The 24,219-nt window shown below is 38.1% G+C and overlaps 1 long non-coding RNA gene across 1 annotated transcript in view; it reads left to right on the top strand.

The window, feature by feature from the left end:
• Positions 1 to 6,229: 6,229 nt before the first annotated feature.
• Positions 6,230 to 24,219, top strand: part of LOC114026529 — a 28,829-nt gene continuing 10,839 nt past the window's right edge. Inside the window, exons 1-3 of the long non-coding RNA XR_003567130.1 lie at positions 6,230 to 6,563; positions 9,284 to 9,363; positions 12,996 to 13,172. This is a non-coding gene — a long non-coding RNA (uncharacterized LOC114026529). The remainder of the gene's footprint in view (positions 6,564 to 9,283; positions 9,364 to 12,995; positions 13,173 to 24,219) is intronic.

Below are 24,219 nucleotides of genomic sequence, written 5' to 3'. Positions count from 1 at the left end.
TCTTCTTCTTCTTCTTCTTCTTCTTCTTCTTCTTCTTCTTCTTCTTCCTAGCTCCTTTATAATCCATTCAATTTTTTAATTGAATTTTAAAAAATATTTTTAGTGTTCTCTTAATTTGGATATTTTGTATTTTTAAACAATTTTCATTTCTTTTAAACAGAAATAATTATATAAAGACACACAACTGTATATAATAAGCTCTGATATAGCCTTTTTATTTCCTCTGTTTTGATTTCACTTTGACCATTTTTATTTTTTAAAATATTCTTTCCTTCCTTTTCTTTTTAATCAGATTGATGCTAAAGGTTTATCAATTTTGCTAGTCTTTTAAAAGAATGAATGTTTAATTCTGTTGATAAATTGTATACTTTTTTGTTTTATAACTTTTCTATTGTATTTCTTCCTAAATTTTTAAAGTTTCCATTTTGTGTCTGTTTAGGGTTGGTTTGTTTATTTTGTAGTTTTAACATATTCAGTTCATGAATCTTCTTTTCATCTATTTTTAAAACGTAACAATCAATTAATAAGCATTTATTGAAACCTGTGTACTAGGGGTTGCTGATACAAACAGAAAGAATGAAACAATCCATACTCTCAATAAGCTAATATTTTAACAAGTTCATACTTATATATATATTTCAGGGATATAGTTTTCCTCTGATGGCAGTTTTAGCTGCATCAGAGAAATTTGGTACGTTATCTTATAATTATCATTCTCTTCTACATATTTATTCATTGTTTCTCTTATTTGTTCCTTGACCTACTAGTTATTCAAGATTTCTTACTAAGTTTCCATTTAGTTCTATTCCTTTTGTTTGTGCTTCTTATATTAATGAACATTTTAAAATTACTATTATTCAATATGATTAATTTGTATTTTTACCAGGGCTACAAATATGGTTCAACATTAGGAAAAAATTAAAATAACCATGATGTTAATAACAAAACAGCTAATCCTGCATTATTATACAAGTAAGTACAAAAAAAGTCTTTGTCAAAGCGCATTTATTTATGCTTTAAAAAACCCCTGCAAAACATAGACATAAGAACAATCTTACATTAATATGACTTAAAAGTACATATGTAAAATAATTAGCTAGTGTTATATGCAATAGAGAGACAATCGAAGTTATCCCAATAAATTTAAAAGTAAAGTAAGGATGTCCCATCTGTCTGCTGTAATTTGATATAATTCTTGAAATGTTAGTGATAACAATGAAACAAAAGAAAGAAATTAAATGCATAAAAGTAGTAAAGAAATAAAAATATTACTATTTGTTGACAAATTTAGTAAGTCACAGATAATTAGCAAAGAAAGAAATTGTGACAATATCTTCAGTAAAATTTTAGAATAAAACATAAACCCACAAAATAATATTTCTATATGGCAATAGCAAAATCTTGATGGAAATAATAGAAATTGAAGTCCCATTCAAAATAATTACAAAGTGTATACAATGTCTGGAAGTCAGTCTACCAAGGCATACTTAAAACCTTTGTAGATAAAAATTGCAATTATATTTCCTTAAAGAAATAAAGAATGACTTCAATAATTGGAAGAATTATCCAGCACTCAAGATTCAGTCAAGTCAAGTCAACAAGCACTGCCAGGCACTGGGGAATACAAATAAAAGCAAAAAGAAAAAAATACAATCTCTACCCTCAAAAAGTTTACATTCTAAAGATAGAAGGTTGGAAAAGGTACACACAAGAAGGCATGGTGGAAAAAGAAGTTCAAGAAAGTCAGGAGCATGATTTAGGGCAGAAGAAAGAAGTAATCATTAGCTGACCTGGGTACTTCCTTAAAATGGAGGTTCTGGGAGGAATGGACTAATCAGAAGAAGGGGCAGAAGGATCTTCCAACATCAGAAGGCTGCTGGAGAACGGTGAAGAAAGAAATAGAGTCAGCAGTGGTTCCCAAAGAAGAATGAAGGAATGACTTAATATAACAAAAATGACACTGTTTACATTAATTTACAAATTTAGTGCCATGAAAATCATACTACCAAAAGGACACTTTATAGAGTTAGTCAAAATAATGATAACTAATTTCACTCAGAAAACCTCCCAAATCAGAAATCTCAAGGGAAACACATAATAGGGGGACAAAGTAGGATAAATGAGTACAATGTTTTTTAGACCTCAATTTATGTATCAAAGAAGTAATCATCTAAAATATTTTTAAATAAAAAAAACCAGATTAGTGGTTCAAAAAGTGGACAAGGAAAAATCAGAATCAATTTCAATAACTAAGTATTTTGATAAACCTGAAAACATGAATGACTTCATGAAGCACTACTTTTTGATGAGAATTGCGGGGAAAAATTAGAAAGCAGTTTGGCAAAAAAAATAGGTTTAAATCCATCTCTTAAACCATATATCATAAGTTCAAAATGGATGATTGATCCAAAATGGAAAATCATATCATTAAAAAATTAAAAGAGAACCAGAGTATGCTGTGGTTAGGGGGAGAAGGATTAACCAAACAAGTGATACAAGAATGTGCTTCCCTCTTGACTCCCTTCTCTCACTTCATATTTTGTAGTGGTAGGGGACTATGTGTGTCCAAAACCACACATAACGTTGAAATCAATAAGAAATTTGATTTTTAAATCCCAGAAAAATAAAAGTAAAGAAAATAAAGAAAACAATGTAGCTGAAATCAATCAATCAATCAACCATCATGTATTAAGTGCTTGCTATATATATGATGAGCACCATGCCAAATACCCAGAATATAAAGAAAAAGTAAATAAAAAAATGTCCTGCCATCAGGGAGCTTACAGTCTAATAAAATAAACATATAAAAGAAGACATAGACCTTTTTCTTTGGGGTGACTTAGTCTATCAAATTTATCAACTGTTGTCTAGAGCACTTTACTATCTTCTCTACCTATTTCTTCCTCCTCCTGCCTTTTACTTTACCCCTACAGAAACCTGTCTTGGTACTGGCTATCACCCTGAGAAATGGGATGGTAAAGGATTTAGTTCTGACTCTGCCAATACCTATATGTGACCTTGGGCAAGTAAATGTATGTTTACTTTTTCAGGCCTCAGTTTTCTTATCTGCTAAATGACCATTTTGGACCAGTAAGCCTGAAAGCTTCCTTCCTGCTCCAATCTTCTATAAAAAAAGTTGGAAAAAAATTTTTTTTCATTTAATTGTATATTTCCTGACCTTAGGTCTAGCATTCCATCCACCAGGCCATGACTCTGAAAGACTTTTGCTGCAAGAAATCTCAGTTTCCTCATCTGTAAAATAATTAGATCAGATTAGTTGGCCTTGGAGGTCACTTCCATTCAGCTCTTAATCTAAATCCAAATCTAAGTGGTTTGCAAAATTTAAAGCACTGCATAAATTGTAGGCATTATTATTACATTTTAAAATTCCTTGAGTTTTTTGTTTGTGGTTGTTTTTGGTTTTGCGAAGGGTAGATGAAAGAAGAAGACTTTTATCTAGTTCATTCTTTTGAATGGTGGATCATATAGCATCTACCTAGGGACCATGTTTCTTGGAATTAAGAAGCTAGGAGGAAAATATGCCATTTCAATCTGGCTCTTCTCGCTTGTCCTTGCTTCTCTGATTGGTGGAGCTGAAAATGCTTTTACCTAAGTGCTTGACTTTGATAAAGTTCCTTGCTGTCACTGATTCTCCTCCACATTCCCTCCACTGCTCTCACCCAGCAGCAAGAAGCTGATTAAATGAGAAAGTGACAGTCAATAGTCAAGGAGTGGAACTTTATTTATTTATTTATTTGTTTTTAGGCAACTGGGGTTAAGTGACTTGCCCAGGGTCACACAGCTAGTAAGTGTTAAGTGTTTGGTCTGAGGCCAGATTTGAACTCAGGTCCTGCCTGACTTCAGGGCCGGTGCTCTATGCACTGTGCCACCTAGCTGCCCCCAAGGAGTGGAACTTGAAGGGTGTATACTATCCTGCATGGACACTGTTTTGAATGTTATTCATGATTAAATCTCTGACTATATATCTGCTTTCTAGAGCCATAAAAGGCAGCCTATCATACTACAGAGAGCACTGGGCTCTCTGAAGTACCAAGACAGGTTTCTGTAGGGGTAAAGTAAAAGGCAGGAGGAGGAAGAAATAGGTAGAGAAGATAGTAAAGTGCTCTAGACAACAGTTGATAAATTTGATAGACTAAGTCACCCCAAAGAAAAAGGTCTATGTCTTCTTTTATATGTCTATTTTATTACACTGTAAGCTCCCTGATGGCAGGACTTTTTTTATTTACTTTTTCTTTATATTCTGGGTATTTGGCATGGTGCTCATCATATATATAGCAAGCACTTAATACATGATGGTTGATTGATTGATTGATTTCAGCTACATTGTTTTCTTTATTTTCTTTACTTTTATTTTTCTGGGATTTAAAAATCAAATTTCTTATTGATATCTTTTGTTTTCATATCAACTTCATTTCTCAATATCAGGAAGACCTGAATTCAGATCCTGCCTTGGACACTATGTGAGATAATAATTGCAAAATGTTTATAGCATCTGGCAAATAGTAAGTGCTATATAAATCTTAACTATTCTTATTATTGATTGAAACCACTACCTTCAGCTTTAGCAGCATGGTAGAATGTGAATTGACTGCTGAACTTGAAGGCAAGGAGGCCTAGATCAAAATCCTCTCTGAGACATTTAGTATTTTGGAGATTATAAGCAAATCAATTTATTTCTCTAAGCCTCAGCTTCTTCATCTGTAGAATGGGGATAAAACCTGAAGTACATATTTCACAGAGCTCAAGAGAGAGAATGCATAGAAAGCCCTTTGAAGATACTAAAGCTCTTTATAAACATTAGTTATCATCATTATGAAGATGACATATACTCAAAGGGCAAGAGAGAGAATTTGGCTCAAACTCAAGATCTGTTACACGTGACCTTCATGATACATCATAAAGTGTGGTATGAGACAGAACATTTGTATTTGGAGTAAGATGACCTGGGTTCAAATTTTGCCTCTGTTACTAATTATATGACCTTGGATAAGTCACTTATCCTCTTAGAATCTCAATTTCCTCCTCTATTCAATGAGGCGGTTTGACCAAGTGAGCCCTTCTCACTCTAAATCCAGTGAAAATTCTAGAAAACAGAATCTTACTTTTTTCTAGCCTTGGTGGCATCTCTAACAAGACTATTGTGAGTTCTCAGAGGGGGAAAAGTAGCATGATTTTCATTTTTTAAAGTTTTTTTAAAAAATCTCATTTTATCCTCACAATAAACCTATGAAGGATTATTCTTATTCCCATTCAACATATGAGCAAACTGAGACTCTTGCATTGGGGTCAATTGACTTTCATAAGGTAGAACTTGAGTTAGGGTCCAGTTCTCCTGACTCCCACCCCTAGAGTGTACAGTAATAAAATTTTAATGCACTCTGTGTTTAATGGCCTTTGTCAGTAAAGAAGAAGACTAATCTTCCTGACTTCAAATCCAGCCTCAGACACTTACCTGCTGTGTGATCCTGGGCAAGTCTCTTAGCCTCATTTGCCTCAGTTTCCTCATATATAAAATGAGCTGGAGAAGGAAATGGCACACCACTCCAGTATCTTTGCCAAGAAAACCTCAAATGGGGTCTTGAATAATGAGACAAGACTGAACAACAACAAAATGTACACCTTGGAAAGTGATAAATGCCACAAATCAGGGCTTGATTTATTTATGTATTTGTTTGTTTAAACTCAAAAAGTGATGGACAAAATGTTAATAATTCAGACTGAACTTAAAAGTATGTCTCAGTACTTTTTTTTTTCTTCAGAGAACCGTTTGTGAAACATTTTCCAGCACATTCCTGCTTGGGTGTCCAATGAAACGGTGGTCAGGGACTCACCAATAAGAAGGGTTGGCCCTGGGCAGAGGCGTCTCTAGGGTGGGAAAGTTAATGGAGTGGCAGTGCAGAATTGGTACCCTTTTCACCCATAAGTATATATGCTCACAAAAAAGCCAACTGGATAATAGGAAGAGGAAGTTTCTGACATGCGTTGGCAGCTCAATTTCCTGGCTGTATCCCTATTGAAGAAGCAGCATGCTTTTGAGATCACTTGGGAATCCTTTGGCACGGCATCTGTTTAAAAGCTCGAGTTTGAGTTGAAATACCAGAGCAAAATGAAGCTCAAACAACTGTATTCCAACTGTGTAGTTCTGATATATGTGCCTGTGATGCCATGTCCCTTGGTCTGTGGTGGATCATTAGAGGGTGTATTGAAAGACTTAAACTCTTTCCCAGTTAGAACTGCTTTTTCTAACTGTTGAAAAAACTCGACAAAGTGACACACAGTTATTAAGCACCTACTATGTGAAAGGGACTTGCTAGATGCTTGGGCTATAAAGTCTAAACATTCCCTGACCTTAAGGAATTTACAATCTACTGGGAGTGGAGATGGATATAACATTTACAAGGGCAAGTAAAATGCAAGGTAATTGGAGGAGAAAAAGAGCATCAGCAGCCGAAGGAATCAAGGAAAGCTTCATGGAGGAGGTCCAACACAAGCACCACCTTGAAGTCTGAGTATACCTTGAGGGAAGATAAGAACATCTTTAGGTGAGTATGGAGCACATTTCATGCATGGGTGATGAACTGTGTAAAAGTAAGGAATCAGGATATAGAATCTAGATTCTGGGGAATAGCTAGTAATCATGTGAGTGATGTTTTAGCTGAAGGCAGTTACCCTTCTCCCAAAATGGTAACTTCTAATAGTGGCTTAGAAAAATGGTTAAATACAGTGGTAGTTGTTTAGTTGTGTCCAACTCTCTATGACCCCATTTGGGGTTTCCTTGCAGAGATACTGGAATGGTTTGCTATTTCCTCCTCTAGCTTATTTTACAGATGAGGAAACTAAGGCAAACAGGGTAAGGTGACTTACCCGGGGTCACACAGCTAAAGTGTCTGAGGCCAGATTTGAACTCATGAAAATGAATCTTCCTGACTCCAGGTCCTGTACTCCATCTACCATGCCACCTGGCTGCCCAAAATCCTGTGGTACGTGGGGATTTAAGTTACTGCATAATACTACTGTGGCATTATCAGTTGTGATATGGATGGTTAAATGAACAGATTTTCTGTGTGTACTCCTGAATCAGACTTTTTCTTTTAGGGCCATTGTGGACTTGATCTATTCCAGTCCTATAGCAGCTTGCACTTGGCTTGGTCTTGATATGCTCTGTAAGGAGCAGGACTCCAGACAGCATTTTGGGTGGGCCAAGTTTTGGCAGCTGACAACTGTGGCCAGAATGGTGCCAAAACAGGGGTGGGAACCATGTGCTTGAGGTCTGCAGAGGAATGTTGGCAGACAGTCCCGTGTCCATATGGGTCTGAAGTTACAGAGATCAGCAGGGAGTAGAGGTAGGATCAAAGATCACAGGAGAAGGTGGGAGAATGGAGTCATGAGTTAAAGTGAGTCTGAAAACACCAAGGACACTAGTGGGGAAGGCAGAGGAGAAACCAAGACCACATCACAGGTGGGCCAACCAGGATGATGCTAACCCTGAGAAGATGGATTGTAGAAGTAGGAGATGGATTTTTTTCTGAGGGAGGGGGAAGCACTGGCGCCTTCTTGCTTTATCTTCCATCAGTCCCTTCAACCAAACTTTCCCCACTGGAGGTTAAATGGGCTGGTCTAGCTGTGAAACAATGTTCTCAACCTAGTTGTAACTCCCATCAGCTAACTCAGCAGGTTGAATTCATGTAGTCCAACTAACCAAAAGCTGAGCTCTGGTTTCTATGCAATGTTATGATGAAGTTTCAAAGTCACTGCCAAGGAATACTGACATCTTCATGTCAAAAGGAAAAGGAAGGTAGATAATGTTACTACTTATTTATGGGTCTGTGGGTGACTTGAATGTCTACATATTTGTTCTTACTCTGGTAGTCAAAATGTGAAGGGTCTGGGAGCTACCTGGGGATTTAAATGTTATGTAGCAACACTAACAACACGTCAGGGGCTATCCATGCACAGACGTTGGCTAGAAGTCATAAATCTTATGATGTGAAATATTTTGGGTGTTGTAGCGGGAAGAGCCCTGGATGTGTAAGAAGGAACCTAGTTTTGAATCCTACTTCTAACTCATGACAGCTCTGTAACCATGCGCGAGTCACTTTAAACTCCCTATTCCTCAGTTTCTTCATCTGTAAAATGGGGTTAAGAATAACACCTGTGCTACCTACCTCTCAGGGTTATTGTGAAAACTAAATGAAATAATGGATGCAAAGAGCTTTAAAAACTTTAAAGCCCTATATGAATAAAAACCATAATTATTATATAGGCTAATCAAGCAGCAATGGGGCTGTCAGGTTGCTTACATAGTCTTTAGGCCAGAATTTTAAAGCTTCTTAGAGCAGAGTAGAAATTTGTTCAAGTAATGAAGACTCTGTGCTTCTGCAAATATGCTTCTGTACCATGCCTGTGAGCCTGCTCTTGTGGTCTATATTTAGTACTTTGTTTTATAGGAAGCAGATTATTTAATACCATTGGTTATTTATGTGCAACATATTCTTGGACAAATAATAGCATTTTCTTTCCATTGTTTTTACATATGCAACATATAAACATCCAAATGCACCCTTAGGAAATTTAAATCTAATGTTTCAACAGAAAAAAAAACCATTTTTATTGCATTTGTAAAATCCCTTATTTGATGACAGCTATGTGTTTGAACATACACATTCATATATAGACATTTAATAATAGGAGCTACCATTTATGTAGTTCTTTAAAGTTTGCCAAAAGCTTTCTTGAGCAATAGTGATCTAGAGTAGAGGTTTCCAAAGTGGGGGCCATGGTATCATCCAAAGCGTATCATGGCATGACCCTAAATGGAGTAGTGATCAACCAATTAGAGAGTGGGAAGGTGGGTCATATTCCAGCCTCCTCTCAATAGTCAATCATGGACTTTTCTGCAACACAGCTACACTATAACATTCACTCATTATCTCAGTTCCCTCGTCTTGCATCCCCTCCCATCACTGGCCACCCTTGGTTATGCATTGATGGCTCAACATTGACCTTTAAGAGCAACTCAGGTACCTATAAAACCAGCAAATACCACAGCTCCTTCCCCAATGTCCTTACGCTTCTGCACCATGCCTTCCCCCAACCCCAATCTCCCCATTGCTTCCCCAGGTACTGGGTTCTGCAGTTTCAAGGGGGTGAAAGATGAATGAATTCTCCTCACCCCTTTCAGTTTTGGTAAAACAGAATGAGTTGTTTAATACCATGACTGAAATTTACAGCTTCTAACATATATGGTTTTCTGTATGTGCAGGCATGGATGGCTTTTGATCTCTACAGAAGAGTGCATTATGTTATTTTTCACCCATACGTAGAAAAGAATAGCCCTTTAAGGTAAGCCAAGTGATTCACTCTTCTTCCAAACTTTCCTCTTATTACAGAAGTACCTCCATCCTTCCAGTTACCCAGGTTTGCAGTCTTGAGGCCATCTTCAAGTCCTTACATCATTCCACACATCATCAGTTACCAAATCTTTCTGTTTCTGTCTCCATCGTATCTCTAATATCTGTATCCTTTCTACACACATATCTAAGACCCTAATTGGTTTTTATTTTTTAAACAGATGTAATCTATTGAATATTTGCCATCAAAAGTTGCTAAGTACATCATTTTGCAGCATATCACTTTCAAGTTAGAATGTCACAAACACTGATATCTGCAATTCTTGTCCCCTAAGCATATCCTCACTATCCAGCACAGTACTTGGCACATTGCATATGTTGATTGGTTGATCAATTGATCCTTTCCCAAAAGTTTCAGGGAAACGAATTTGTAGTGATCAGGTGTTTTGATAGTTCTCTGAGTGTTAAACAGTACAAGTTTTTCTGCTGGGATTTTTCTCTCCTTGCTTTGGCATGAATCCCAATGATAAATCAGTCATGATATTGGAGGAACTCATCCAAACGGCGAAGCATAGTGGAGGGTGAGGAGATAAGGGCGATCAAAATCTGGAAGATTTATTTTCCCCGAAAAAATATGCTGAGGAAATTAACCCTTGCTAGGTCTCACATGAGGATAGATGAGACACGGGATCCTTTAGCTGGGTTATCATGTTTATAAAAAATCTAATTGCCTTTTGACTTCCTAATCTCTGCCACTCTCCTGATTAGATTATAACCTGCTATTGTACATAACAGCCTGGGTCTACCTTTCATGTCTGATGGTGCTGATGTGCCTTGGTGTTCTGCCATTTAAAAGGGTGTGGCTGACAACTGAAGGGACTCCCTGCTCTTGTCTGTGCGATGAGACCATTCTTGTAACTTTTTGAAAGGAGAACCTGCCTCTCTAGCTTCTACACAGCATAGAATTCTACATGGCATAACCTATTGTGACCTTAATGTATTGCATCCTTTGGAATCAGTTAAATAAAAGAGTTGACATTTACATGGTATTTAGCTTTTGCAAAATATTTTCTATACACTATCTCATTTGATTTTCACAATGATCATGCAAGATAAGTGCTGTTATTATTCTTATTTCACAGATGAGGAAAGTGAGGCTGAGAATGGTTAAGTGCCTGGTTCAGGGTCACATAGCTAGTAACTATCTGTGGTAGGATGTGAGCCCAGGTCTTTCTGAGTCCAACACTTCGGTCACTGTTAAGCATATTATGTTCAAGGCTCAATGTTAGGTGATAGGGAAATAAAGATACAAATGAAATGGGTACAGCCCTTAAGAAGACTGTATTCTACTGAGAGATACAACCTGTACAAAGGTTAAATGCAAGTAACATTGAATAGGGAGAGAATGCTATCAACTGAGAGGCTCATAATAGCTTTGCTTAGGAAGTGAAACCTGGGCTAATACTTGAAGAAAGAAAGCTAGGAAGTCTAATAGTGGAGATGAGAAGAGGATGCATTCCAACCAGGAGGGATGGTTTGGGTAAATGCAAGAGATGGGGGATGAAATGTCAAGTTTAGGAAATAACTAGTAGTCCCTATTTAGATGCAATGTTGAGTACTTAAAGGCAGAGAAATATGAAATAAAACTGAAAAGATTGTTTGGGGCCAAATTGTGGAGACCTTTAAATGTCTTTTAATGTATAGTGGGTGGGAGATAGGAAATGCTTATAGGAAATTCAGTTCAAGAAGTCCAATAGATAATTTGTGAAAATGTTGATGATTGATATATAGTCATCCATATATGGAAGTTAATTAAATTCAGTCAAATGGAGGTAACGCATAGGGAAAGGGTAGAGAAAGAATTGAGGGTCTAAGACAGAACCTTGGGGAACAGCCAGAGTTAAAGGGCATGACCTAGATGTTGAAACAGCAAAGAAGATTGAAAAAGAGTGGTCATACAGATTAAGAAAGATCAACATTACCAAAATTCAAGGAAGATGGTGAATCTAGGAGGAGGAAGTAGTTGATAATGTCAAAAACTGCAATATCACAAAGATAAAGAGATGGCTTTGGGGCTTACAGTTAGATAACTGGTAAACCTTTCATTTCATTTCTGTGATAAGAAGGGAGATTTCAAGGAGCTGAATGAGGTGGAGGGAAGGAAGAAGAGGCCACGGAGATGGCTTTTGAATGGATCATGATTTCCAACATGCGGTGTATATGTATTACAAATGGATTATAAATGGATCCTCTTTCTATGGCACTATTTTTCTGATTCTCAGCATTAGGGTCCCTAAAATCATGTCTCTAATCTGTATACACATAGAGAAACTTGCCTAGCTTTCAAAGATTCCTTGGAAAGGTCTCCCTTCTTGGCGGACTGAGAAGACTGCAACATTTGATGTCAGCAGTATTACTGTAGAGTTGCCTACGCTGGCCTTCATTGGATCACGAATTTAAAACTGGTAGGGACTTCAGAGGCCAATGAGTACATTCTGCCTTCCCCCACCCCCATTTTACAGATGAAGAAACTGAGGTTGAGAGAGGTCAAGTGATCTTCCCACTGTCACAGTCAGTAAGTGTCTGAGTCAGGACCTTGAAGTCAGAAAGATCTGGGTTCAAATAGCTTAATAGCTGGATGACACTGGATAAATCATTTAACCTCTCTGTGCCTCAGGCAATGGCAGCAATGGCAGCTTGGTGGCAGCATGGTGCATAGAGCCTTGGGCTTGGAGTCAGGAAAACCTGAGTTTAAATCGGTTCTCAGACACTTACTAGCTGTGTGACCCTGGGCAATTCATTTTGCATTTGTTTCCTCTTCTGTAAAATGGGGATAATATAGCACCTACCTCCCAGTGTTGTTGTGAGGATCAAATGAGATAATAATTGAAAAGAACTTAACACAGTGCCTGGCACATAGTAGGTGCTATGTAAATGTAAGCTATTATTATTAATTCCCCACGACCTAGTCAATGATAACAAGAATTTTTACATAATTTCACATACCTTATCTCATTTTTAGACTCAACCAAAGTCTCACCTTCTACAAGAAGCCTTTCTCATTCTCTTTTAATGCCTCTCCTCTGAAACTACTCAGAATTTATCCTTTTTATATCATGTTTGCACTTAATTGTTTGCCTATTGTCTCCTCCATTGGATTATGAGCTCCTTAAAAGGAGGGACTGTTTTTTGCCTTTCTTTGTATCCCCAGCACTTAGCACAGTGCCTGGCATGTAGTAGATGTTTAATAAACACTAACTGATTAACAACGATCCCATGAAGTAAGTGCTATATTTATTATCTCATTTTTGCTACCCATTACTTCTATGACTTTGGATGAGTCGCTGACCTTCTATGGGCAATTTCCTCACCTTTAAAATGAAGGGGGTGGTCGAGTTGACATCCAAAGTCCCTTCCTGTTCTAGGTCTATGATCCTATCATCCTCATTTTACAGATGAGGAAAGAAAAACTGAGAGATAAAGTAATCAAATCATTGGAGAGTAATCCATGTTAAAGAAATTACAGGTCCCTTGCAATTGACCTCATTTATTCTTGGTTGTCCCTTGACTCATGTTCTTCTTTTCCTAATGAATATTCCACATCCCACCATTTTTTTCCTACAGAAGAGCAGAAGATGGGGTACCTTCAAGATGAGGAATTGATGTGACAGGTAGCCTCAGCATCCAGGGTTTATGAGTCTTGGAGGTGAACCATTTCTTTATCTCCTCTTCAGTGAATGACTACACATTAACATGCCCCTTTTTTCTCAAGAAAGGGTCTGCCTCTTTGCACGACCTGAGGTGAGTCTGGGATTACCTGAAACTGTTGGTAGCTACTAGGAAAGGGAAAGCTTTCCCACCCAAATTCCTCCACTGTCAGCTGGTGAGGGTTTTAGGGTGGGTGTGTATTTCAGTTTGTCAAAAAGGGATCAGTTCCTGTAATGAAAGACAAGCCCAGGGCAATGTTTTACAAAGCAGAAGAAATTGGGAGGGACAATTATCACATAAGTGGTTCTCACGGCTTGGGCTGGCACTGGGTGCCAGGTTGCACATTTATTTCTTTGACCGCACTTTACTGGGTTTACTCAACATTCTCAAGTGGTGGCTTTGTCGATTGTTTCCCGGGCTGATATTTTGACAGACGATAGCCCCCTAATGCCAACTCGGGCTGGCTAATAAGAAATAGGCCAACCTGAAACTTTAAACCCAACAACTGCTACTGGAGGATGGGGTAGCCCTGGGTATTTTCTCTCTTATTTCCCCCTGAATGGTAATGGACTTTGATCACATACAACCCTTTCCCATTCTCCCAGACTTGGGAGAAAATAGATTATTCAGTGAGGCGAGCAGGTTTTTCACAAGGAAATTTTTAAAACTTCTACTGGTAGGAGTTTGGATACAAAGAAAAGGGCTGCAGATTAAACAGAATTATAACAAGATGGAATTTATGTTTTTACAGTGATTCTAGAAGAATAATGAGGCATATTTCAATGTCACTTCCAATTGGTAATTTTCCCCCTTAGCTATGCACCTGTGGTTTAGGAACTTCTGGTATTGGACATTCTTTCCATTGATGCAGATAGGAACTGGTCTGAAGCTTAAAATTTAAGAGATTACTTCGAGAGCACTGGTCCAAGGTCACACAGCTCATGTACCAGAGGCATGATTTGAACCTATGTCTTCCTGACTCTAGGGATAGTAGGCACTTAATAAATATTTGATTGGTTAATTATCAACTACCCCATATTCCCTCTCACATCTTCCTGAACTGGGCAAAATTAGCTCCAGGCATTAACAACATAGCTACCAAGGGAGAGAATTTAAGTTGAGATTTACCTGATATTCTAACCTCTCATCTCATGAAAAATGTACCCCTTAGGGTCCCAGGTTTTTATTTTTCCATTTTTTTAAACAAAGGTACAAGAGGCGATCCATGGAACCATGTAGTTAAATAAGCATAAACATGTGATTCCCCCGCTAGGCATTTAGCCCAGCAGACAAGCATAGACTTGGGTTACAATTTCACTGGTAGCTCTATTTGAAGCCCAGGTTTATACTATTGACCAATTTGGATTTGTTGGTATTTGAGGTGTATCATTTGGGTTTTTTTTTTAGTGGAAAAATTGTATTTTAAAGACTTTATATAATTACAGAGACGCATGATGAAACATACTACCCACCTTCTGACAGAGATAATAGGCTTAGGGTTCAGATTGAGACATACATTTTTCAAACATTGTCAAAGTAAGGATTAGTTTCGCTTGACTGCATATTAATTACAAAGGTTTTCTTTTTCTTTTTCTACTTGGGGGTGGGATGGAGAAAATATAGATTTTTTTAGTTAATTAAAAATAAAGTTTATATTTATAATGGTTCATAGGAGCATAAATTGAAAGTTTAAAGATAACTTAGGAGTCATCTTGTCCAGTTTACTCACTTTACAGATGAAGACACAAAGGACCAGAGAAGTTATTAAGGTCACACAACTAGTAAATGGCACAGATAGGATTTGAACACGGATTCTCTAATTCCAAATGCAGAACTCTTTCCAATGTGCCATGTTGCCTCTTTGAAAATAATATACTGTGATGCAAAGGGGATGTATCTGGGAAGGAAAGCAAGAAATTTAACTTTACATTGATTCAATGAAAAGTCTCAACTAAAAAGAGCTCACTTTTTTTCTTATAAACTTTCTATTTTGCCTTTCCATACTCCTCTCCTCTCCCTTCCCTTCCCTTCCTTTCTCTTCCTTTCCTTTTTCTTGTTTGCCTCAGTTTCCTCATCTGTAAAATGAGCTAGAGAAGGAAATGGTAAACCACTCTAATATCTTTGCCAAGAAAATTCCAAATGGGGCCATAAAGAGTCAGACACAATTAAAACAACAGAACAACAACAACAACAACAGATACTATTAACGCCTTCAAATCTTTGCATTCAAACTAACTTTCCATGTATATTTTTTTAATAGCAATGATTTATTATTGTGAATTTTTCTCTCAGGGATCTCAAAGCCTTAAAGAATATTGCTAATATTTTGGAATGTTTTCCCACTCCGAATAGTGGAAAACTTGAAGTGTTAAGAATATGTGTTTTTTGTTTTTTTTTTTTTCTTCCGAAATCACGAGAGAGGATTATGGTAAGGAAAAACCACCTTCCCAGAATTAAGAGAAGTTGATTCTCAGTGCAGATATCTCATTATTCAGCAGAGCCGCCTCGGGCAAATCATTTTACCTCTCCAGTTCCTTCCCCTATCATGTTAAGAGTTTGAACTAGATGACCTTCCAGTCCCTTGCAAGTTAAAAAAAAAAATCTATGATTTTACGACCATCTCTATTCCTTCCTTGGGGAAAAAACTATAACAAGCCCAAACTAGAGTTTCTTTAAGGTATGTAGTATTAAAGGAGGGAAAACATTCTTTTAATACATTTGTGGAAAATTTCCCCTCACTTTGCAGCATCTAATACCACATTCCCAGGAATCAAGGTCCTCTTTAAATAGCAAGTCTTTTCCTAGTTGCATAGTCATTCACTTTGCTGCTCTAATACATCCCCTGCATTTGCCTTTGTTCCTGGGTGTCTCTCAACACTTTAAGCTGTGTGTTTTTATAGGAGGCACTTCTTGCTGGGTCTTCCTCTCTCTGACCTCCTCCCCTCCCATTCTGCAAATGCCTGCAAATTTTGTAATGAGACTTGGGAAAGCAGACAGAAGTGTTATACACATATACAGACGTACGTTATAGGTGGCGTTTAGATAACTCTTTTAAGGTTTACAAAGTGCTTTACGCGGTTTCTCAACTGATCCTCACAGCAATCCTCTGAGGTAGATAGTATGTATGATTATTTTCCTCTAGATGAAGAAATTGAGAAAGCTCAGGTGAAATATATGTATGTATATATATATATAACATATAATATTATATATACATGTATATGTGTAAATATAGACTATATATTATAATTACATATTATAGCAGTACTGATGCATAGCATGTCACTATTAATTATAGTATTGTATGTAGCATGTTATTTCTCTCTCTCTCTCTTTCTCTCTCTCTCTCTCTCTCTCTCAGTGGATAGAGTGTTAGGCCTGGAATCAAAAAACCTGAGTTCAAATCCAGCCTTAATACTTAGTAGCTGTGTGACCTTGAGCAAGTCACTTAACTTCTGTTTGCCTCAGTTTCTTCATCTGTAAAATAGGGATAATAATACCACCTACCTCCCAAGGTTGTTTTGATGGGGTGGGGTATGAGATGATATTTGTAACAGTTTTGTAAACCGTAAAGTGCCATATAAATGCCAGCTAGCTATTTTAGAAAAAAATGGGCCTGCTCAACATTGACTCTATTATCATTGCCCATTTCTCAACCTTCCATTCAATTTCAAGTGTTTCTAGAAGGGGCTTACTACATACATTACTAGACTCGAAGGGCAATATAAACAAGATACAAGTAAATTCACTGTCCTTCAAGAGCTCTTGTTTAATAGAGGACAGTAAATGATTGGGGTGGAGGGCAGAGACCAGAGGAAAAATAGTCCCTGTCTAGTGGGTAACCAGGTTGGTGAGATAACTGGGGACCATCTTACATTGGTCTCATTGAAGGAACTCATTGAAGGAACTAAGGATCTTTGGCCTAGAGAAAAGAAGACTTAAAGGGGAAAGGTGTGGGGTGAGGAGGGGAGGTGTAATGAGCTCTCCAAAAAAAAAAATCTACATATATGTGTATATGTGTGTATTTCTATAAATATCATTTGAAGACGTTAAACTTTAGGCCTCAGAGGGCTCAACTAGGAGCAATGGATAAATAGTTGCAAAGACACACATTTGTGGTAGGTATAGGGAAAAACTGTCATAATTAACGCTATTCAAAAATAGATTGGCTACATTAGTAGGTAGGTAGTAGGTAGTAGTCCCTTCTTTCACTGGAGATTTTCAAGCAGAGTTTGGATAACAACTTCTGCTGTATTGTTCGGGGGATTCTTGGGGGAGGGGAGAGGAGAGGTGTTGAAATAACCTCTATTTGTGTCACGGACCCTTTCGGCCATATGGTGAAGTCTATGGATCCCTTCTCAGAATAATGTTTTAAAATGCAAGTAAAATAAAAGATATAGAATTATAAAGGAAATCAATTATATTGAGAAAAAAATGTAATTTTTATTTTCTCATTCAAGGCTGTGGATTTCCTAAAAACTATCCATGGACCCCAGTTTAAAAACTCCTGAAATGGATCATGTCTGAGGTTCTTTCTAATTCTGAATGGTTATGAATGTATGGTAGTGTTGTTTGCTGTTGTTGAGTCATTTTCTAGTCATTTCCAAATCTTTGTGACCCCGTGGACCATACTGTCCGTGGCATTTTCTTGGCAAAGATAATGGAGGGGTTTTGCCACTTCCTTCTCCAGCTCATTTTATATATGAGGAAACTGAGGCAAACAGGGTTAAGTGACGTGCCCAGGGTCACACAACTAGTAAGTGTCTGAGGGCAGATTTGAACTCAGGTCTTTTTGACTCTAGACCCAGTGCTCTATCCACTAAGTCATCTAGCTGCATCATTCCCATCCCCATGAATTTACATAATGTGACATACTTAATAATAATAGCATGATTTTAAATTTTTATTGAATTTTCCCATCCAGATACAAAGCCAACTAATCCACATTGGTTATTCCTTTGTTCACAATATTTAAGCAACAATCATTTTGAAGAAATCTAAGATTGGGACTTCCTGAGGCACTTCTAAACACCACATGTATGAGGACCTCAGGAAAAGAAAATGAGGGCAGGGGAGGCATGGTTGACTTAAAAGAACTGGCAGTACTTGAGAGAAGAAAAGAGTGTGGAAGTAGACTAAAAGCAAAACGAAAGAAGTCTATTGGGAATTTATTTTAGCAACACCAGGAGAAGGGGGTGGGGTGGGGGGCGGGGAAGCCCTAAAGTCTTTAAAAGTTTGGTACTTATTACTCATGCTTTGTTTTGGCTTCTTATTCTTACCAGCTCCCAAGGCCCCAACCTAATTCTTTTATTAAATCAACGGGTTTGCTCTTGGGACTTTTGGACCTATTTCCCCCGGGGTATGGGAGTTGGGGGTGGACTGTGCAAGCTTGTTGTTTTAGAAGGTTTCTAATCACAAGAGAACAAAACTGTCCACTTGGTTCATTTCCTTTACCAATTAGTGGCACAGACAGGAGGGGGGTGGTGTCTCCCTACTGTTACCAGGATGGATTCCAGGGACTGACCCTTTCAGACTTGACTTAAAATCCCTGGGAAAGTGGCAGCAATTTTTAGGGAGGGACAGGAAGTTAAAAATCCTGGGGAGGGGGTGGCCTGAGAGCCTGAGAAAAGGGGAGGTGGCCTGCAGGCCAAAAGGGAGCTCGAGGAGGGAAGTAGGGAAGTTTTATTTTTATTTGAAAATTTTCGGTCTTGAAATGGAGACTAGGCCCTGGGAACCTTGTTTTATTGAGCACCTTCCGTAAGGGGCTTGCTGTGCCTTCGCCTGAATCAGCCCAATTTGCTTTCAGTATCCTTTGAGGCAGGCAGGGAGCTGTTATTCTGAATACCAGAGGGCAGCTCAGGAAAAAAAAAAGGCGGGGGGGACACATCATGGGGGTGAGGAAGGAGAGGAAGAATGGAATGAGTAATGGAGCCTTTCCACTTGACTATGGACCCACTGTCTCCTCCTGGCTCCTCTAAGGAGCCTTCCAACCTTAGATCTATGGCGCCATTCTGACTTTGTCCACTGAGAAAGAAGGTGAACAATGAAAAGAGAATGAGGGGACAGTTAGGTGGCACAGTGGATAAATATCCGGCCTTAGAGTCAGGAGGACCTGAGTTCAAATCTGACCTCAGACACTTGATACATACTAGCTGTGTGACCTTAGGCAAGTCACTTAACCCTGATGGCCTCACCCCCCCACCAAAAAAAGGAGAATGAATTAGAACTCATTACCTTTCTCCCTCAAACACACACTTCTAACAAACTTCTCTATTTTTGTCAAGGGTAACAACGGTCTTCTAGTTACCCAGGTTCACAAACTCAGTGTTATCCTGACCTCCACCATTTCATTCATTAATAATAATGAGGAGGAGGAGGAGGAGGAGGATGATAAACATTTATGCAGCACTTTAAGGTTTACAAAGTGCTTTATAGCACATGATCTCATTTGATCCTCAGAACAGCCCTGTAAAGTTATTATCCTCATTTTACAGATGAGAAAACTGAGGCTAAGAGAGACAAAGTGACTTCCTCCCAAGGGGATATAGCTAAATTTGTATCTGAGGCAGGATTTGAAATCAGGTCTTCCTGATGCTGGGTCCTGGCCTATATCTACTCTGCCATCCAGCTGCCCAAGCAAACTTACCCTATCCAAGCTGTTACCAAATCCTTTCATTTCTAGCTTTACAATATTTCTTGCATCTGTCACCTTCTGTCTACTCATGTAGCCACTACCCTGGTTCCAGGTCTTATCTTCTGTTTGGACTTTTGCATTATCCTCCTAACTGGTCTTAGTGTCTCAAGTCTCTCCCCACTCTAATTGATCTTTTACAGGATTGTCGAAGTGATTTTCCTAAAGCATAGATCTGACTCTATTGGTTTCCTATTCAATAAACTCCAGTGAATCCGTTATTACCTCTAAGATCACAGATAAATTTCTCTTTGAGGTTTAAAGCCTTCTACAACCTGACCCCAAGCTACCTTTCCAGTCTTATTACATATTTCTTCTCTTCCTATCCTCTATGGTGTGGCCACACTGGCCATCTTGCTGTTCCTTATACATGGCACCCCATCTCCCTTTTTGCACTGGCTATTCCCTATGCCTGGATTAGAGTCCCTCTTGATGTCTTCACCTTAGAATCCCTAGTTTCTTTAAAAACTCAGTTTGAATGTCATCTTGTACATGAAATCTTTCCTGGAGCGTGCCCCGCACCCCCATTACCTTATATTTCATTTGTATCTACTTTCTATATACCCATAAAGATACATATTGGTTCCCCTCCACAGATGGTAAGGTTTTCAAGGGTAAGCAATGTATCACGTTTCTTTTTATATCCCCAGTGCCTAGCACATAGTCCAGGGTTAATATATCCTTGTTGCTTGGTTGATCTGCAAAGAATGTATTAATATTGGGAGCAGTCAGAAACCAGAGCACTATTTCCCTCATAACATGTCATGTGACATGTACCGGCATCCTACCCTTTCTCCAAGGTCAAGTCTTACCTCCTCTTTGAAGGTAAGCCTCTTTGAAGGCTTCTCTTACTACTCTGGTCACAGATTTCCCCATACCCTAAACAACTATATTACTTATAAACTGTGTCACATAATTTAACAATTAGGTACTATTTGTTAAGTTATTCTCTAAACGCTTAATTTGTGTTAGAAATGTCACTCTAACTAGAATATAAGCTTCCTGAGGACGGGAATCATGACTTACAAATCTCATGAATCTTTCACATTTCTACATAGATAGGAATCAGCATACAATAAGTCCTCTATACATACTTAATAAATTAGTTGATTAGTTGAAGGATCGATTCATTGAGAACTGAAAAGTGACAAGAGTGACGTTAGATTTCCTAGCTAAATAGAGATTAAAATGATTATGGCTCTCTGTAACCTTAATGATCCCTAGACATAAGCCATATTCTGAGATGTCCCAATGGGAGCTCTGGATGAGACAATATAAACCAAAGATAATAGTTTAAGGGCTACCCCCAAAGATTGAACCTACTCTATATAAACACAGAGTGTTCAATGCTGTGCCATGTTGCTTTTATTTCTATACATATTTTTATCTCCTGTTGGAATATAAGCTCTTTGAGGGTAAAAACTATTTTCTCCTTCATTTTTTTATCTCAAGTAATAAATGTCTTGCCCAGGGTAGGCACCAAAATATATGTTGAATTATTGAATCCCTCACATGAAAATACTGTGCTTGATTGAAAGGATTTTATGAAACACACACAAACAGACTTGTGAAACAAAGCACCAATCCTTCCAAGAATGGAAAAAAAAGTCTTCCACTATGACCACTAGACCTTGCTCCTATCTCCCGTACTTCCTCCCTCTCAGAGCAAAGCAGCCGAGTTCCATCAGTCTCTGGCAGCTTCTAAAGGGAAGGTAGCAGACAATACTAATTGGAAGGATCATTGCAAGATGTCTGAAATATGCCCAAAGATATTAGATGAAGCAACAGATACTGAATACACACTTCAAAATGTACCTCTTTGAACAGCTTAAAGCTCGTTGAATCCAGCTGAACATCAGCCTTAGGACACACATGCAGGAATGATCAGATGAATACATTTGGCAGTTTTTGTTCCCAAGAAAACTGAGAAAGATAAAGATGGAATGTTCATGCACGAATAGTAAGCCATTGATTTCTAGATGAGAAGTACTCCTGCCTCACAGGGCTGTTGTGAGGACCAAATGAGATAATATTTGTAAAAAACACTTAGGACAGTGCCTGGCACATTGTAGGTGCCATATAAATGCTCACTCCCTTCCCTTCTCCACTCTGATCCCATGGTCCTTGCCCAAAGAGCCAACATGTATACATAAATATGAGAAACATCAGAGTAGATAGACTCTTAGAGCCTTAGAGGGGATGGTACTAGCCCCAGGGGAAACCAGAAAAGGTTTCCTGAAGAAAGGGACTCTGAAAAGTGAAGATTAGGAAAGAAATAATTCCCACAGTGGAGGATATCCAATGCAAAGGCTGTAGATAGTAAGTACTTAGTAAATGTTTGTTAACTGACCCAGGTGGAGCTCTGTGTGTGAGAAACACAAAGTAGATCAGTCAATAAGCATTTATTCTATTTATTTATTTTGCTTTTTTGGTTAGGCAATCAGGATTAAGTGACTTGCCCAGGGTCATACAGCTAGTAAGTATCAAGTGTCTGAGGTCAGATTTGAACTCAGATTCTCCTGACTCCAAGATTGAGTTCTATCCACTGTGCCATCTAGCTGCCCTAGGATAAGCACTTATTAAGCACCTACTATATGCCAGTTACTGGAAGTGCTGAGGATGTGAAGAAAAGCAAAAGAAAGTCCCTGCTCTCAAAGACTTTAGTCTAATCGGGGAGAAAACATGTAAACAGCTATGTACAAACCAGATATACCAAATAAATTTGGAGTTTTCTCAGATGGAAGGCATTAGCATTAAGGGGATTGGGAAAAGCTTCTTATGGCTGGACCACAGAGTGCATGGATGGGAGTAATGTAGAAAAAGTGTGGAAGGATAGGAAGGGGTTGGGTTGTAAGGTGATAAAAGTCTTTGGGGAGCAAGAAGAAAGCATCAGTGGAGTGCCAACGTCAGGAGATCATATAGGACTTTCCCTCCATTCCCTTTTCCACCCAGCTGTTGCTACCATAGACTTAATCTGATCATTTGTGTACCTTATAACTCCTGGAGGGGCCTCTAGATCTATATTTCAGACCTTATGACTGGTACCTTAAGATGGTCTCATAAATTCTTTGGTCCTTTGACTCTCTTTTGGATAACAAGGGAGTTAGATCATGCTCAAAGCAAGCCTGGGAAGTTGGCTCCAGGCTCCCAGGGAAGAGTTCCCTTGGGGCAGCAGTTCTGTTCCAAGTCTCCCTTTGGTTCAGTTTATTTTCAGTCACATAAACTCTATAAATTAAACTGACCAAAAGAAGGCAATTGGGAGAAGCATTAGTTTACTCCTTCCTGAGTGAGGGGAAATCTCCATGGGCAGCTAGTTGGTACAGTGGATAGAGTGTCGGATCTGAAGTCAGGAAGACTCATCTTCCTAAGGTCAAATCTGGCCTCAGACAATTTACTAGCTGTGTGCCCCTGGGTAAGTCACTTAATCCTGTTGACCTCATTTTCCTCATCGGTAAAATGAATTGGAGAAGGAAATGGCAAACCATTCCAGTGCTTTTGCCAAGAAAACCTCAAAATGGGGTCAAAAAGAGTTGAGCAGGACTCTAATCAACTGACCACCACCACCAAAAAAAAAAAACGACAAGTGAGGGAAATGAGCTGAGCACCTGGAAGGGTTCTGGGAGTTCTTTGATGATTAAAAAAAATTTCACCATGTACTGTATATATTTCAAATTTAGGAATATATGTATATTTCTAAATTAGAAATGTGTGCTTCTGTTAATGTATACAGTATGAAACATAAACAACACAGACAATTTTAAAGGATAAATATAAATTATACAGCATTTTAAATGTAATGTGGTTTGTTAATAGTATACAAAAAATTTTGCTTTTGAGAGAAACATGATTGAATATGCTTCATTATTTATTTAAATCTCCATGTATGTCCCAGAAGATAGGGCAGATGTGTAGAAGATAAATGTTTGTTAGTAATGGATAAATCAATTAGGTTGATCTAAGTAGCCAGTCTAGCAGTTTAAAAAGATACTTTCATATTGAAAGAGACACAATACAGCAATCGAATAACAAGTCACAACAAGTGGAGACCTCAGCTGCTTGGTAAGGGTCATCTTTCTTTGTATGGAGACATTCAGCATACACAATGCAGAAACAAATAAAAATGAATTATCTCTGATTTCAACTTGTCAAAAAGTTTTTTATATGAAATCATTCCTCTTTCTGTATGTGGTTCTGCTTAATAGACGGAATCATGCTTTAATTTTTTGTTAATCATCACATAGTTGAGTTGTGTATGTGTGTGTTTGTTTTTTGTTTTTTTTTTTTTTTTGTGAGTGTGAGGAATAATGGGAAGGCCAGTGTGGCTGTGTCATAATATACAGGAAGGAAGAAAACATTTATTAAGCTCCTACTATATGCCAGATACTTTGATAAGCACTTTACTCATCTGATCCTCACAACAATACTGGAAGGTAGGTAGTATTATCATCC

The sequence above is a fragment of the Vombatus ursinus genome, unplaced genomic scaffold, assembly GCF_900497805.2.
Source record: "Vombatus ursinus unplaced genomic scaffold, bare-nosed wombat genome assembly UNPS02014841.1, whole genome shotgun sequence".
In the NCBI taxonomy this organism is placed as follows: domain Eukaryota; kingdom Metazoa; phylum Chordata; class Mammalia; order Diprotodontia; family Vombatidae; genus Vombatus; species Vombatus ursinus.
This window is presented reverse-complemented; position numbering and strand designations above follow the sequence as displayed.